The sequence below is a fragment of the Neolamprologus multifasciatus genome, chromosome 1 (genome assembly GCF_963576455.1).
Source record: "Neolamprologus multifasciatus chromosome 1, fNeoMul1.2, whole genome shotgun sequence".
NCBI classification, from domain to species: Eukaryota; Metazoa; Chordata; class Actinopteri; order Cichliformes; family Cichlidae; genus Neolamprologus; species Neolamprologus multifasciatus.
Genome location: NC_140439.1, coordinates 6,768,413 through 6,784,758, shown reverse-complemented (window position 1 = coordinate 6,784,758; position 16,346 = coordinate 6,768,413). Strand labels below are relative to the sequence as shown.

General features: G+C 41.8%; 1 long non-coding RNA gene across 1 annotated transcript; it reads right to left on the bottom strand.

The window, feature by feature from the left end:
- Nucleotides 1–3,438: 3,438 nt before the first annotated feature.
- On the bottom strand, nucleotides 3,439–15,225 carry LOC146525238 (uncharacterized). Its single transcript, XR_014874102.1, has 2 exons — nucleotides 13,350–15,225; nucleotides 3,439–13,193 (listed from the first exon to the last, which is right to left on the bottom strand). It is a non-coding gene; the product is annotated as an uncharacterized LOC146525238 (long non-coding RNA).
- Between the last annotated feature and the right edge of the window lie 1,121 nt (nucleotides 15,226–16,346).

Sequence of the window (16,346 nt, the reverse complement as noted above, 5' to 3'; positions counted from 1 at the left end):
AAGTAAATGTTAATTTTTTTTTTTTTTTTTTTTTTTTTTTTTTTTGCCTGTCCCATTTGGCTCTTTTGCCATCAGAATTATTGTCTAAAGGCAAAGAAAGATGCCCAATGGATTTTCTTTACCAAATTGACCATCCCAGCTTTGCCGTAATGGTCCATTTGATTCACCTTTTATTCTTTATTTTATTTTCACTTGCTGAATACGGGACAGACTTGACTGGGGGAAAGAAAAGGGAGAAAGAAAGAGGGAAAGAAAAACAGTTGAGAAGAGGGACGGGGGAGAAGGGCAAAAAACAAAAACCAACAGAATAAGCAGAAAAAAAAATACATATATCGATCACCTGGATCACCTGTTGAGAAAGAAAAAAGAAAACAAGCAGAAGAAAACGAGAGTAATACAATAAACAACATCACAATGATATATGGGAATATGACAGTAAATACTAAATATTAATCATTATTGTGCAGCACGTAAGATCGACAGCGCAGTGTGCATTGAGGTAGGAGCCAAAAAGGGTGTAGTTTGTGTGTGTGATCACCCGTGTGTACACCTGTGAGCATGGACGCGCTTGTTTTTCTTAAAAGGTTCCCTCATGTAATGATCTGCTAGAGGGTGTTGGGGGCCACTGCCCCGTCCTCCAGGGCATGAAGCAGGCATGGAGGAGATCAAAACTCCAGACATCCAGAGGCCCTCAGAACACAAGAGACCAAGGAAGACCAACAGAGGGGCAGCCGTGCCACTGTCCCAGAAAGAGCCGAGGAGAGTCCCAGATGAGGGGTCACCCAGCAGCCACGGAGCAGAAGCCAGGGGGGGCTGCAGTGACGTGCCCGTGAGCTCCGCCGGCAGCCAGCTGTGCCTGAGTGACCGAGCCCCAGGCCGAGAGGCCGGGGACACCCCACCTCCGAAGTGGCCCAAGCGAGCCCCAGGCTCCAGGCCCCGATAAGCAGCCGCCAAGGAGTGAGCCGGTGTGTACCCGGACGCCCACCCCCGGACACAAAGAACCACCAACGCACCGATGTCTGAGGGAGTCCGTCCCCGGCAGGGGAAGTGGTGGGGGGAGATAGGCCTCCAAACCTTGGAGGGCCTGAGCTGTCCTCAGAGAGGTGGCGTCTGATACCCAACCTGACATATGGACACAGACATACAGGCACACACAGATACAAACATCCATTCCCACCCTCATGCTCTCATATGCACTTACTCCACACTCAACCAACGTGGAGACAGACATAAAGAGACGCTGTACACACAATCACACTCCCTAAGCGTACTCTACGAACCGGGTCTACCCTTCAACCGTCAACCGGGTACCCTTGCCCCTGGAGGGGGGAACTGCACCCAGACCCAGGTTGTGTTACCCTTTTCCCTGCGGTGGGGAGAAGCAGACCGCCCCGACTCCGCAGCAGCAGGGAGGCCCCACACTCCGGACCCCAGTCGGACGGCCAACTTCTCCTCCTAGCCCCCCTGCTCCAGCAGACCGCAGAGAACGAGGGTGAGAGAAGACTCCTAACCTCCCTCCACCCGCTCATTGTAGTGTTGATGTATGTGTGTTCTAAGGTGCATTTAAAACCCAGGAGGGCATGGAGCTACCTGCCAGAGAGCAGCAGGTAAGCGCATAGTCCCTCCTGCTAGCCCTCAATGTCTACGTGTATTTAAAATTGAGAGGTGGGCAACGACGCCAGGGGTGAGGTGTACACCCTGATGGCAATTGGGATTCCGTGTAGCATGCCCACCCCCAAGATCCTATATGTATGTGTAATGAGAGTGTGAGTAATGTGAATGTCTAAGTTGCGGGATAAGATTGAGGCAGAGGCAGCCAGAAGGGGACAGAGGGGGGGGTTACCTTCTCTGCTCCCTGGTGACACACCCCTACTCCAAGGCCCTGCATGTGTGGGTGGTTGTGGTGGAGCGGGAAGAGGGAGGCAGCTGGAGATGGGGAGGGAAGGAAGGGAGGGGCAAGTGACCCCTCCCTGGGGCCAGCTCCCCCGCTGACCCCAGTAGGCACCCCCATACTCCGCGACCCGCCAGGGAAGGGGGGCCCAGGCCCATCCGAACCGGGGCCCAGCGCAGCGGCGCCGCCCGGCCCCACAGAGCCCGGGGCAGTCCACCCAACCCCACCACAGAGAAAACTGCACCCACCCCATCATCCACTCATCTTCCAGACTACATAAGACAATAGACGCCCAGGCTGAGATCTTCCTCCACCCCTCCTGTATCTCCCCCTCTTGCAGAGAGAGTTCCTGAGAGAGGAAAGCTCCTGCAAGATGTGACAACCCCCCCCCCCCCCCCCCCCACCAGTTGAAGAGCCCCCCAGGTGGCTCGGCGCACCGGCGGCACCCTGCGCCAGTGGCGGGCCCCCATATACCCACCGGCTCACAACCCCGGCAACACACCAACCAGGACCCAGGCCCCCGAGGCCCGGCCAGGGCCCCAGGCCAGAGCCGGAGCGCCCCCAGAACCTCACGCCCGTCCCGGACCCACCCAGGGGCAGCCAGGCTACCAGGTCAGTAACCCCCGTCCGTCAGCACAGACCCTCCCCTAGCCCCGCTGCACGTAGCCACGAGGAAACCGTCACCTGAGAGCCAACAGAGCCCCTAACTGGCCATGACTGCTACCCCGGGTTGAGCCCCCCAAGGAAGATGCTCCCGGGGAACCCCCCGACGCCCTAAGCCCGACCCTACCCCCACACCAATCACAACAGTGAAGGCGAGACCAAAATATGACCCCCCACCCCCACTAGGTAATGGAGCTGATCAGAGGAGCCCAGAGCGATTGCTCTGATGTGGTGGCAGAGGCTGTATCAAGACTAATGTAATCTAATAGATAATTTCTATATTGGTTAGAATTAAGATTGTTTTTATTTTTCCAGTTCATGAGGACTGTTTTCTTGGCTATGCATAGGGCAGTGAAAACCATATGGGCTATATTCTTTTCTGAAGTGACATTATCTAAGCTGCCCAACAAACACACTAAGGGGGAAGTTGGGATGTTACATTTCAGACACTTTGATAAGTCTTCACATATCTCGCGCCAAAACTTCTGAACTGGTGGACAGAACCAAAGAGCATGGATATAATTGTCCGGTGAATTGGTTTGGCAGTGTGAGCAGTTGTTGGTAGATGCAAAGCCCATCTTGAACATCCGATGACCTGTATAGTGCACTCTATGTAGTATTTTGTATTGAATTAATTGAAGACTGGGATTTCTGATTAGATGAAAGGTTTTTAAGCAAATCTGAGACCAGAAGTTTTGGTCTAAATTAACTGATAAATCCGCTTCCCATTTTGCAATAGGAAGTGATATTGATTCATCTGTTTTAGAAAGCATTCTGTATATTTTGGATAGTAATTTGGGGGTTTTAAGAGTAAAAAATTGAACCACACTTGGTGGTGTTTGTAGTTCAACTTGACCCGGTTTAAATTTCTTTTTTATTATGGATTTAATTTGTTGATATTCTAAAAAATATTTTCTTGTTGATCCCATATTGTGTAACTAGTCTGTCAAATGAAATAAATTCTGTTCCTTCTAGTATATGTTCTACATATTTGATTCCTTTACCATTCCAATCTGAAAAGTTTATCATATTATTGTTTTGTAATATGTCAGGGTTGTTCCAGATAGGTGTACGTTTGCATGGGATTAATGAAGACTCTGTCAACTTCAGAAACTCCCACCATGCTGTCAGAGAAGAGCTGATGTTGATGCTTTTGAAGCATTCATGTCGTTGGATGTTTGAGCTGATGAATGGTAGATCTGAAATCTCTAGATTATTGCAAAGTGCTTGTTCTACATCTAGCCAAGGTTCATCTAAAAGGGTATGTTTTAGCCATCCTGAGATAAACTGAAGCCTGTTGGCTAAGAAGTAGTGCTGAAAGTTAGGTAGTTCTAATCCTCCTTTATCCTTGGTCTTTTGTAGTGTTTTTAAGCTTATACGTGGGGGCTTATTTTTCCAAAGGAATTTGGACATATATGAATCTAGAGATCTGAACCAATCTTGCGGCGGTTTAGTTGGGATCATTGAGAATAAATAATTTATTTTTGGTAATACCATCATTTTTATAGCAGCAACCCTTCCCATGAGTGATATGGGTAGACATTTCCATCTAGCCAGATCACCTTCTACTTTCTTTAAAAGTGGGGTATGGTTTAATTTAGTTAGATCTGCAAGCTTGGGAGAAATATTAATACCTAAATATTTTATATTTCCCGATTGCAGTGGAGTAGAAGAGGAATTATGGAAGCAGCAATTAATAGGAAGGACTGTAGATTTTGACCAGTTAATTGAGTAATCTGATATTCTTGCAAAAGAGTTTATCAATTCAATCACCCCAGAGATATTGGTTTGTGAGTTTTGGAGAAAGAGTAAAACATCATCAGCATAAAGGCTGATTTTATGTTCCACGTTCTTGCATTTTATGCCCTTAATTGCTGAATTCTGTCTAATTGCTGCTGCTAGTGGTTCGATAAAAATTGCAAACAGTGAAGGGGAGAGTGGGCATCCCTGCCTGGTGCCCCTCAGGAGACATAAGCTGGAGGATGTCTGGTCATTTGTTCTGACACAAGCTGTTGGGGAATTATATAATATTTTTAACCAGTTGATGAAAGAAGATCCAAAACCAAATTTGTGTAAAGTTGCAAATAGAAATTTCCAGTTAACTCTGTCAAACGCTTTTTCTGCATCTAAGGAAAATATTGTAGTTTCAAGGTTTTTACTGTATGAGTAGTCTATCAAATTAAGTAATCTACGTGTATTTGTTGATGAGTGCCTACCTTTTATGAAACCAGTTTGGTCAGGATGAATTAAGAGGGGGGTTATTTTCTCTAGTCTCTTCGAGAGAGCTTTGCAGATTATTTTGAGGTCTACATTAATAAGGGATATTGGACGATAGCTTGAGGGATATACAGGGTCTTTGCCTGGTTTTAGCAGGAGATTAATGTTTGCAGAATTCATATTTGATGGAAGTCTGCCCTTTTCTTTGATTTCTAACAGCGTTCTGTAAAAAACTGGTGCTAGAATCGTCCAGAATTCTTTGTAGAATTCTGCAGGAAAGCTGTCTGGACCTGGAGCCTTATTATTGGACATACTTATCAGGGCTTCCTGGAGTTCACCTGATGTCAGTGGCGAATCCAGTGCTATTGCTTGAGAGTCTAATAATTTTGGGAGAGTTATGTTGTCTAAAAATTGATCAATTTCCTTTTTAGATGGGTTTATTTGTGGTGAATACAACGTTTTATAGAAATCCCTGAAAATGTTATTTATTTGTTTCGGTTCATATATTGTGTTCCCAGATGAATCTTGAACAGCACATATAGTTGTTTTTTCTTTATTTATTTTTAGCTGGTTTGCTAGAAATTGACCGGATTTATTACTATGCTCATAATTTTGTAAGCGTAGTCTTTGTACTAAGAATTTTGTTTTTCTATCAATTATCTCATTTAATTCTAGTTTTGTTTTGCGTATTTTGTTCAATGTTTCCTGATCTTGGTGGGACGCGTAGGCTTCTTCTAGTGATTTGATGTTTTTTTCTAATTCCTGAATATTTTTGTTTTCTTTTTTCTTTTTATGTGATGAGAAAGAAATTATTTTACCTCTCATCACAGCTTGCCCTGCTTCCCATAGAACAGAAGCTGATGTTCCGGGAGTGTCATTAAAGTCTAAATATGAAGTCCACTCTTTTTTAAAATATTTAATAAAGTCTTCATCTTTAAGCAGTGATGTATTAAATCTCCAGTTTTTACTTGGCATAGTATTATTCTTGTGCATTAGTGTTAAAGATACAGGAGCATGATCGCTGACAGCTATAGGGTGAATCTCAGTGTCTGAAATGCCACTCAGCAGTGAGCTGCTGACCAAAAAATAATCTAGACGAGAGTAGGAGTGATAAACATGTGAAAAAAAAGTATATTCCTTACTGGTGGGGTGAAGGGAGCGCCATGCATCGCAAAGACCAAAGTCGCTCATATACTGTTTGATAATATTTGTGGACTGCCAATTACACTGAGTTCCTGCTGTATTGAGCCTATCCATTTCTTCATTCAGTCCAAGGTTGAGGTCGCCTCCAAGCACAAGTGTGCCATCTAAGTGTTCAGAGAGTGCACTGAAAAAACCATGAAAGAATGAGGGATCATCAACATTTGGACCATATACACTTACAATACATAGCTTTTTATCAAGTATAGATAGTTTAATGATTAAGAATCTGCCCTCTGGATCTATAACTGTATCGAGTACTGTGAAATTAATTTTTTTATGGATTAAAATTGCTACTCCCCTTTGTCTAGAATTATAACAAGCTGAGAACACATTAGGAAACTCAGGTGTTTTAAGTTCATTCGAACCTCTAAGAGGTCTGTGGGTCTCTTGTAAAAGGACAACATCTGCCTGTAGTTTTTTGAGTTGGTTAAATATTTTTAACCTCTTTTCTCTGGAGCCAGCTCCATTTACATTCCATGTAACGAATCTTAGTGCACCCATAAATGTCTGTACATAACTAGGGGTGTACTCTGTGTGTGTCGCTTAGACAGGTGGAGAGAGTACATCACTTGTTCATAAATAAGGAGAGGGAGAGAGAGAAAAAAATGTGTGGCGAGATGCTCCCTGAGTCTGACTATGTGTTTGCATATTTACTAATATGAGTATGCTTGGCTTAAGTCTGTGTATCCTGTAGGTCTGTGTGCGCTGTCTGACTGATGTAAATGTGCTGCCGTTGAGCGCATGACTGTGCGTGATCGTGCAGTGAGTAAGTGTCGAAATAAATGATGTTGTTTGTGGATGAGTGTGGAAGCAGGTGATCGAAGCAGTGAAAGAAATAAAGAAAGAAACCAAGGACGAGGGTGAGCAGCATAAAAACAAGAGGGGGAAAAGAGAGAAAAAAAAAAAAAAAAAACGAGAAGAGAGAAAAGAAAACGTAAACATTCCAATTAACTCACTGACGGAGAGTGACGGTGTTAATACTGCTATGAAATCACACTTAAGATGCGATTTGATACCGGTAAGTTAAACAGATGTTAATGCAAATTAGTGTGAGTGGATAGGGAAAGGGTGTATCGGATTCTTATCTGGTCTGAAGTTAATACAGCCACGGAGTGATGTTGGGGTCGCGGTGGAGCTGTCCGTCCACGTACAGCCGGTCCACAGCGATGACAGCGCGGGAGCCTTTCTGGATGAAGCCACGTCGAATTGGGAAGAGGACCCTGCGTCGTTCCAGGATCTCTTTGGGGAACTGATTGTTCACGCTGAAGTCCGTTCCTTTTAATTCCCTGCCGCGGCTTTTCACATGTTGCTTTTGTTTGAAGTGGCCGAATTTGGCCACGATAGGACGTGGTCTCCCGGCCGTAGCCCGAATGGGGCCGAGGCGATGCACCCTATCGAAGACGATGTTCTTCACCGTGTCCTCCGGCAGCTTCAGGTGGTTTTGATGAAGCTTTTTACCGTGGTCTCCGCGTCTTCTCCAGCGGCTTCTGGAATACCAGAAAATACTAGATTATCACGCATGCTACGAGCTTGTAGATCAATAACCGTTTCTTTTATTTTTTTATTTTCTCTATTGAGCTGGGTAACATTTTCTGTGAGAGATTTCACCGACTCCCTTAGCGTGGCATTTTCAGCAGCGAGCGTTTCCACTTGCTGCTGGCTGAATTCCAGGGATTCTCGCAAGCATTTAAATTCCCGGTGAAGAATCTCCACCAGGGACAGCCTTGCGTCGAAACTGGACAATCGCTTGTCGATTGACTCCAGTATGTCGGCAATATCTTTGCCAGCTGGCGATGTTGTGCCGGGGGAATCTGCCGGGCGTTGTCTTTTCGACGACGGCGTCTCAGATTTGGCCGGGGAAGCTGCACTCTGGGCCTTCTTCATCACGAGATCCTGAAAGCACTGATCAATATAATCTTGGAGAGCCTCTAAACTCTCCCCGTTGTTCTCCAGGGTGTTGGAGATTTTTTCTTTTTTTTTGCTGATCCAAAAATTGATCCGATCCGTGACTTAAAACCATGATCCGAATCGAACCATGAGATTTTTGATCCGTTGCACCACTAATAACCAGTCTCTAGCCACATGGGTAAAATGTGATTACTTGAAAGGGTGATGTCACTGTATTTAGGTATGGTGGGGGGAACATGGTGGCTTCCACAAACCGGCGCCTGCTCCTAAATGTTTTTAATGGATTAATTACAAGTTTATGAGAATTTTTATGAGATAGATTTATGAATTCAATATCCTTTTCTTCTGTTAAATAATCTAAAAAAATTACTGACTGTACCTTTAATATTGTGCTGATATCACTCCAGTTTGTCACAATTGCTATTTATTCACTAAATGGACAAAGACATCCTGTAAATACAACAAATATTTTTTTTAGTCAACCTAACACAGTTTTGGGTTTGGATTATTGTTTAAATGGCATTTTAAGCCATTTGCCATATCACACTAGGGAACAAAATACACAGTGCTGTATAGTATACTGTATATTTACAGAGGCCCATATGGGTATTTATGAAAGGGAGGCACAGACAGTTTTTCATTTGAAAGACTTTTCGGATTCCGGTTAAATAGATACTAAAATTGCAAAGTAACAACACTGGAGGCTGAAATTATACCACATATATTTGTTTTATGGACAGCTGTGGAACATGCTCTGCATATTACCCTGCAAAATATTTGTCTCATTTAAACCAACTGCAATCCTCTTCCAACTGTAACAGCCCCAACCTCAAGGACAATTATAAAGTTATAATGAAGTTTCAGGCAGTGTGAAGATTTTTTTTTTTTTTTTTGTCTCTTGTACGCCTTGAATGTGAACAGTTTTAAGTTAAATAAAAACAACAAAACACACACATAAAATACAACTACCCACAGCCATTCACTGCTAAGGGTTTGTAGATCTCCTAAACAAACCGCGGGACCCTGAGCTGTATCAAGAGGCTCAGCCGAGGTCCAATCTGACATTTATCTCTCGGGCCATTCTGCTGATGGCAGCACGACATCGCTTTAGGAAGCAGCTGTTTACTGTCAGAGATCTAGGTCAGGACAGAGAGGCAGAGCTGGACACTGCTAGCAGACTATATGGCCTCTCGTGCATCTGTAATAGCCTCTAAAGGATACAGGAGGGGGGTGGACGTGGTCACATCAGAGGAGCGGCAGATATTGGAGTACATGATAAAGTAAAAACATTCAGTCAAAGGCCAATAAACAATGAAAACTTAAAATCATCCAGTTCTAACAAAGCGCATTATAAAAGTAAAGAAAAAAGCTCACAACCAGTCAGAAAAGGGCAAAATCTACTGTACGTGCTTTCAGTCAAGTCCTCAGCTGATGCCATTTTTCCATTCATGGAAGAAATGTTTATAAAACAGCTAATAAGAAATTGAAAGAAATAATTTTATGATGGCACAATATTATCCTTCCAAATGATAATTAAACCTACTCAGAACACCAGAGCTAATTGCTGTTAAAATGTATATAAATGTAATTTATTATTTCCAATTATAAGATTAAACTTTTATTGTATTTACAGTGTTGTTAGTGAAGTATTTGATATCTTGGGCACTGAAATTCCTGTTACAGTTCAATAGAGAATCAGCTTAAGAAGATTTGAATAATCCTTGTCAATGTCATCTATGATCAAAGAGTAGGATTACAAGTTCCAGGTATTTACTTATTTACTATGAAAATAAGTAAATACCTTGAGATATTATAGCAACTCACTCACAAATTGACCTGAATACTTATAGATATGTATGCAAAAATTATTTTTTAAAAAAAACTAGAGATGGCACGATACCACTTTTTTATGTCCGATACCGATACCGATAGCATAAATTTGGATATCTGTCGATACTGATAAGAATAGTGTGTTTAATCAATAAAACTTTTTTTTTTTAATATCTTGCTGCATTTTGTAAAAGTTCATACTCAAGTTTAAATAAACAACAACACTAAAGCTATTCTGTTATACCTGTATGTAAAAAATACACTGCACCCAAAATATTTCATAGTTCAGCAATACGGATCAAACTAATAACCTTAAATCTACTCCATCCTTCCTATTCTGGTATTTTAAAGAGTACTTAGCAGAAATATTAAGCAACCTAACTAATAGGGTTGTAAACTCCCAGCAAAATAAAAATAGGGAACCACCCTCCACCTCATGATGCTTAATCGATGTAATCAACTTTAATTTGATGTAGTGTGGAAAAAAAAATGCACAGAAATAAATTATTTTTCAAGAATAATTAAATAGATTCAACATCTTTCTTCAACAGAATTGCAGACAGATGGTATCTTCCCAAAGGAAAAAGTACTAGCTTACTAGGGTATATTAGACTTAATAGTCACTATATACAGTAATGGACTTCTATTCATTTTACATCAGATTAAAACTTTGGGTGTAAGATTCAGATAATTATTTAATAAAAAATGAGAATAAGAAAGAAAAGTATGTCTTTGTGCCCCCTTTTTCCATGTTAATGCCCCCCTGGCTAAACTTTGCTAGATCCGCCCCTGCACAGTTACCAGCCGTCAGCTAGGTAGAAAAAGATCCTGGTGTAGAAAGTAATATTAAATAAATTCTAATAACAGCTTATCAAGGTTAAACGTGCTGCTGTTGTTCAGCCGCTGGTTTCCTCTTTCTGGTGAGAAGTGGGCCAAAAACAAACAAGAGAGACGGACTCGCGACAGAAAAGCTGATCAGCTGATCAGTTGCAGTTTCATGATTGAAGTAGCAGCAGGAGAGAGAGAGAGAGAGAGAGGCAATCGCTCCATATATCGGTCGTTAAGCTTAACGTGGGAATGCTTTACAAACATTCAGAGATGAACTTACACACTTGCTTTACTTCTCTGTGGGATAACTTCCTCGGAGATTAAATGCTGGTTTGGTAGCGAGGCTACACACACACACACACACACACACACAGCCGCTCTATCACGTGATGCATACTGCTGCGACGTGCTATGGTTATGAGCCGAGTTATGCCATGTTGCAAGTTTTGTGAGGTGCTTATTTGATATTTAATGGATCGGATTACATTTTTTATTTCTCTCCAATATCCGATCCAGTAATTTACGTCAGTATCGGACCAATACCGTACCATTTTCCATCTCTAAAAAAAACCCCTAAAACTTGCATCTTCAAAACACATGAGTAATTATTTATGCTCCTATCAGCAGTCTTTTGTCCAATAATGTAAAAACAAAATGTTGAAAATGATTCAATAAATAATCTGTCATTTTCCATTAAAGTAATTTTTAATGTCAGATTATGTACATCTACTTTTTTCTGTCTACATTTCATTTCTGCATTAGCAGCAGTAAAACAAACTGTTTATACATTTGCTGGCAGATGGCTATCAGTCAAAGACCTAATTTACTTCAACCACTGCTTCTGCTGCTGTGGATTAAGGCAGATGACTTTAGATGAGATTAGGACCCCCGTGGAAATGCAGAGGAAGCAAGAAGCTTACAGCAAATGAGGCAACTTAACTGACAATATTTTGTGAAGTTAACAATACAATGCCACTCCTTTATTTTACAAAATGAAAGAGAGTTGTACTTTCTAAAAGGCATGTCAGAGAGAGAAAAAATGTGCGCAAATTATCACAAAATCAGGAGACAGATGCAGACTTTTCAATTTCAGAAAATTCAAAACTGTGGCATTTATACAATGAGTCATACCGGAGGGTACATTTTTGTGTCACCTGGGTATCATGCCCTTTTTTGACTGTACAAAAATGTTAGGATGATAGTTTATGTTCTGTTAATGTGGTTTACTTTTTTTTTGATCTGGAAAGTTGAGCTCAGGTATGTATTGTTTCCAGATGTTCATGAAGAAAAAACAGAATTATTTACAGTTTTATGCTGTTAAAGAACAAACAAGCTATTCACATTATTATTTGAATTACATTATTTTTGTGTTTGCAGTTGGCATGAATTCACAGTACAGTAAGTGTTTACTGTACGTCTGGTGTTAACAAGGGATCCAATGGGGCTCTAATACCCCCCACCCGCCCACTGCCCATTAACCCTTCTCCAACCCTCAGGCTCATCTACTGACTGCTGACACAGCCATTACTCACCAGTTTAAAGCAGCTGCGTAGCTCAGCAGGCTTGGTGAGATTTTGGGGACGAGGGTGCTGCATGATCGTTTGGGAGGAGGTGGCTCACTGCAAAGGGTCAAGCTGATGGGTAGCTGGGATTACCACTGACACACCATCTGTCACCCAAATGTTGTGATAATCAGAGAGAGGAAATCAATACCCTGACTAAATATCATAGACATGTAAGCTCTTTTAACCTAGAGTAAAGGCCAATTTTCACAGTGCCTTGCTGATGCGCAGAAGGAACACGGCTGATAACTGATTCTCAGAATTGTTAGAACTTTATCCTATCCTGAATTCTGAAATGGACCCATCCAGCTACAGTAAATCCCAGATAAATCCAGCAATAACTTCAATTGTTTTTAATCTGCTGTATTAAGAACTCAAAATACCCACACAACATGTCATTACATCATACAGGATAGTCTAAACAATATGACCAATAATGGTCAGATTTATCTCTGGAGAACACAGATGCTGCTCTGTATGAGTCATCCAAACAACATCCAAACAAAGCTTATGGCTGATAATTCAAACAGACGCACATGTTTCCCGCTTTTAACTCCTACACCATATTGTTATCTAATCGGCTCTGTTGTAATTAAAATTCAATCAACATCCTGTCTTTTTAGACATATTACCTTCAAACATTCAAATCTCCAACTCTTAATCCTAAAGACAACAAAGACTTTTCATGCAGCCACATGTGTCATAAAGAAGCCTTTTGTGTTATGCCATATTAGCTTCTATGTAACCAATATGGTCTTCCACAAGCAGAGGATGGGAGATCCTGGCTGATGTAGCAAGAGGCGACAATCCTCTGAGGTCAGTGCAGTGGGCATTTATTGTTCTGTTGTTGAATGTGATGCTTCTGAGAGGCGTCAGTGGAGGATTAGCGATCGCTGGCACATGTCAGGGAGTGAGAGTGTGGACCAGAGCGTGCAGGACAAGCCAGGCGTCATGGGGCTCTGAGCCTCCTGACACAAGGCTGAGCATGCTCTTCACTGAGGAGGGGGCAGCTTGTCTTCAAAGGTGTGAAACAACACACACCCTGGACTTTTTCCACTTGTCACAATCTCATGTAAGCAACTGACATGACTCTGAAAATAGAGCAAATGATAGCTGGTCAGTGCACATTTGATATTTACTCCAGAGAAAACAGAACAGAATGAAACACAAAAGGGAATAAACTAAATAGCACTTAATCAAGGAACTGAGAATGCTGGGAGATAAAGGACAAATATAAATAATACAACCAATGATTCAAAGAAGCAAAACCCAAACAGTCCAAAGCCCATGGCACCATGAAGGTCCAGGATGTATCCTGCTTCTCACCCTGTGGCAGCTGGGATAGGACCACATCACCACTACCCTGAACTGGATAAGTAGGGACAAAATAGATAGATGGATGGTAACTAATAGTATTGTTCCATTTTTTATTCAACTTCACTGATTCTGTAGTTTAAGTCTACCTGCTACACAATGATCTCATAATCTGCTGAAACCCTTTAGAAATTGCATTATTGCCATTTCATGCATTATATGTATATATCACATTTCTGTCTGAAAACAAAAATATAAATAAATATTTTAATTTTAACTTCATAGGCCTGACACGGTTAGAAAAAAAACTCCTTTCTTCATCTTGGAATTGCACAGCCAGTGTCCTCAGCCGTTTACAACAAAGTCAAGCTGCTGCCATGTAATCAGAACGGGAACTCGAGCTGTCCCTCACCAGGTCGCTGTGGCCCCACTCATTATCTTATCACCTATTGTAACCCACTGTAATTCCCCCGCTCATGATTGATGATGTCGCTGTCTGATTACACCAAGACAAAACCCCCCTAAGATCACCTTTCACTCCAGTGGCCAACTCCAAGAGTTCCATGAGGTCTGCTGGAAGGATGATGGAGCAGGAGCTGTGCAGCCATGTTGAGCTTCTGTCATGTACACATCAGGTTTTTATAAACTCTGAACAAGAATCAGCACTCTGCTGTAAAACAGTTCAGACACATTCTTTTACCAACGTAATTAAAGACTATTACCTAATGGACAAAAGTCGCACTGACTTGGGGTGAAAGTAATTACATTTTGGTTAGACTGTCTCATGTTTGATTGATATGGATGGTAATTTTCTAGATGTACCTCACAAGACACTGATCAGTGTGCTTCTGATAAGGAGCACCGTGTGGTGCTGCACAGAAAGAAGTAAGAAAGCCTCGGTATAAAACATTTAGACTGAAGGCTTCTCTGCTACAGATCATGTCCCTGGCCTGCCTCGAACAAATCAGATAGGTAACCTGTGCTCTTTTTAAAAGAGACAGTGAGCCTCATCTCTCCATGCGGCAGGTGGAGACAGATGCCTCATTATCTATACCACAGGGGACAAAACAAGCCTGGGACCTGACGGCCCCCCCCCACTGGCATTTAGTTTCCAGTGCGCTGACACAAGGAAACCCTGGACCATCGCCGGGCAGCGCTCATCTCTGACCTCAGTGAGCGCAGGTCGCTCGCAGAGTCACATTAAACTTTCAGAGGACCCAAAGGTCCCCATCAGGAGTGTTAACAGCAGCATTGTCCCAGATCCCCCTGACTCAAATGGCCAAGTGTAACAAGGCACCCCCTCCAGTGGTCAGGACTGCATCACCCCCCCAGCCCGGGTCCGTAGATACAGTGACACCCTTCAGCTCCATCTGCAGCTCCTTTGACTCACATAAAGAGGCAGAGACAGGAGATTCAAGAGCATGCTCCTTGTGTTTTACGAGCTGCACTGACACTCTACACCTATGGAAGACATTTGATGGCTTGGACTCCAGCGAGTAATGAGTGAGGGCAGGTGTGGGATCAGCATGAAAAGATAGAATTCACACTGAGGCAGCTGATCACATTAAAGGTGAAGTTCACCTGAGCAGGGTGCCAACTAAAACTTATTAAACACATCCTTCCTATCTTCTCGCTTCGGCTTTTGGGGGGTTTACTTTAATCATCATTTAAAAGGTGTTTTCTAAACACCTTTGTAAGTAAATGCAGTTTTAAATCTAGATTTTTTATTTTTTTATACTTTTATGCTTAGCTTCAAAACGTCTCTTAAAATATAATTTATAAATATTCTGGAATTTTCCTGCTATTTCTTTTTTTTTTTTTGGCGGGGGGGGGGGGGGGGGGGGGGGGGAGGCAAAACAAAAATAAATCACCTCACTGTCATCTGCCAACTCTTTTGTTTATTTGTTTGTTTTCAATCCAGGATTGCCGATCATATTATTTAAAAAAAGCAACAACGACAACAACAATATTCAAAATGAGCTTATTTTGTAGAAACAATGAAAACACCTGCTCCAGATTTTATGACATCACTCCAACATGCAGCAGCCTGACGGCCAGAGGAAGCAGACTACTGCCCACACTGTGATGAAGGTTTTATTTATCCTTCTCAGAGTATGGAAATTTTTTATGTGAGCTATTTTTTTGATACAAATACTTACTTTTTTAATTCACTTTTTATTTTACTCCAGACTTATTTACTCATCCAAATCATTCCAGACTGATCTGAGCTGCACAGAATAGCTAACTCTGGCAAAGGCAGTCCTCGCGAATGTCACTCAATCCACAGATGCACATATTAGGTTTTCTTTGCTCTTTCTTCATGATATGTTGCAGATAGAAATGTATTTGGAACATGTCTGCAACAGTATGCAAAAAGTATTTTTGCATGCCCTTTACATGAATGTTTGATTAAAGTTAATGATTTTAATAATGAAAGATAGACAATACCATTATGAAAACAACATCAATTCAGAAACTTCCTGATTAAAATCTTTTTACAAATCCCCATTGAAGTATATTTCTTCTCCATAATATCATATTTCCTCTACTACCATGCAGCTTATATAAACAACATGAAGGAAGAGAAAAAAAAAATCTCTTCCTTCATGTAGTTATTATGAACTGTGTGAAGGATGAGGCCTGGACTGGTTTTGATTTTAAGATGATATTTCAACATTTGTTTTAACCAGATTTCTGATTTCGTTTTAAAGTTCAGGCAAAAGTAGATTTGTTCTTCGCGTTTCTTTAAGCATGGACAAAGAATTCACTTTAATTCAGTATATTAATATAACGCCACACTAACAGCTGTCTCAAGGTTCTTTATATTGCAGAGTGAAGATCTTACATTGTTAGACAGAAACCCTCTAAATCAGAGCAAGCACTTGGCAACAGTGGGACAGAAAAACTTCCTTTCAACAGGAAGAAACCTC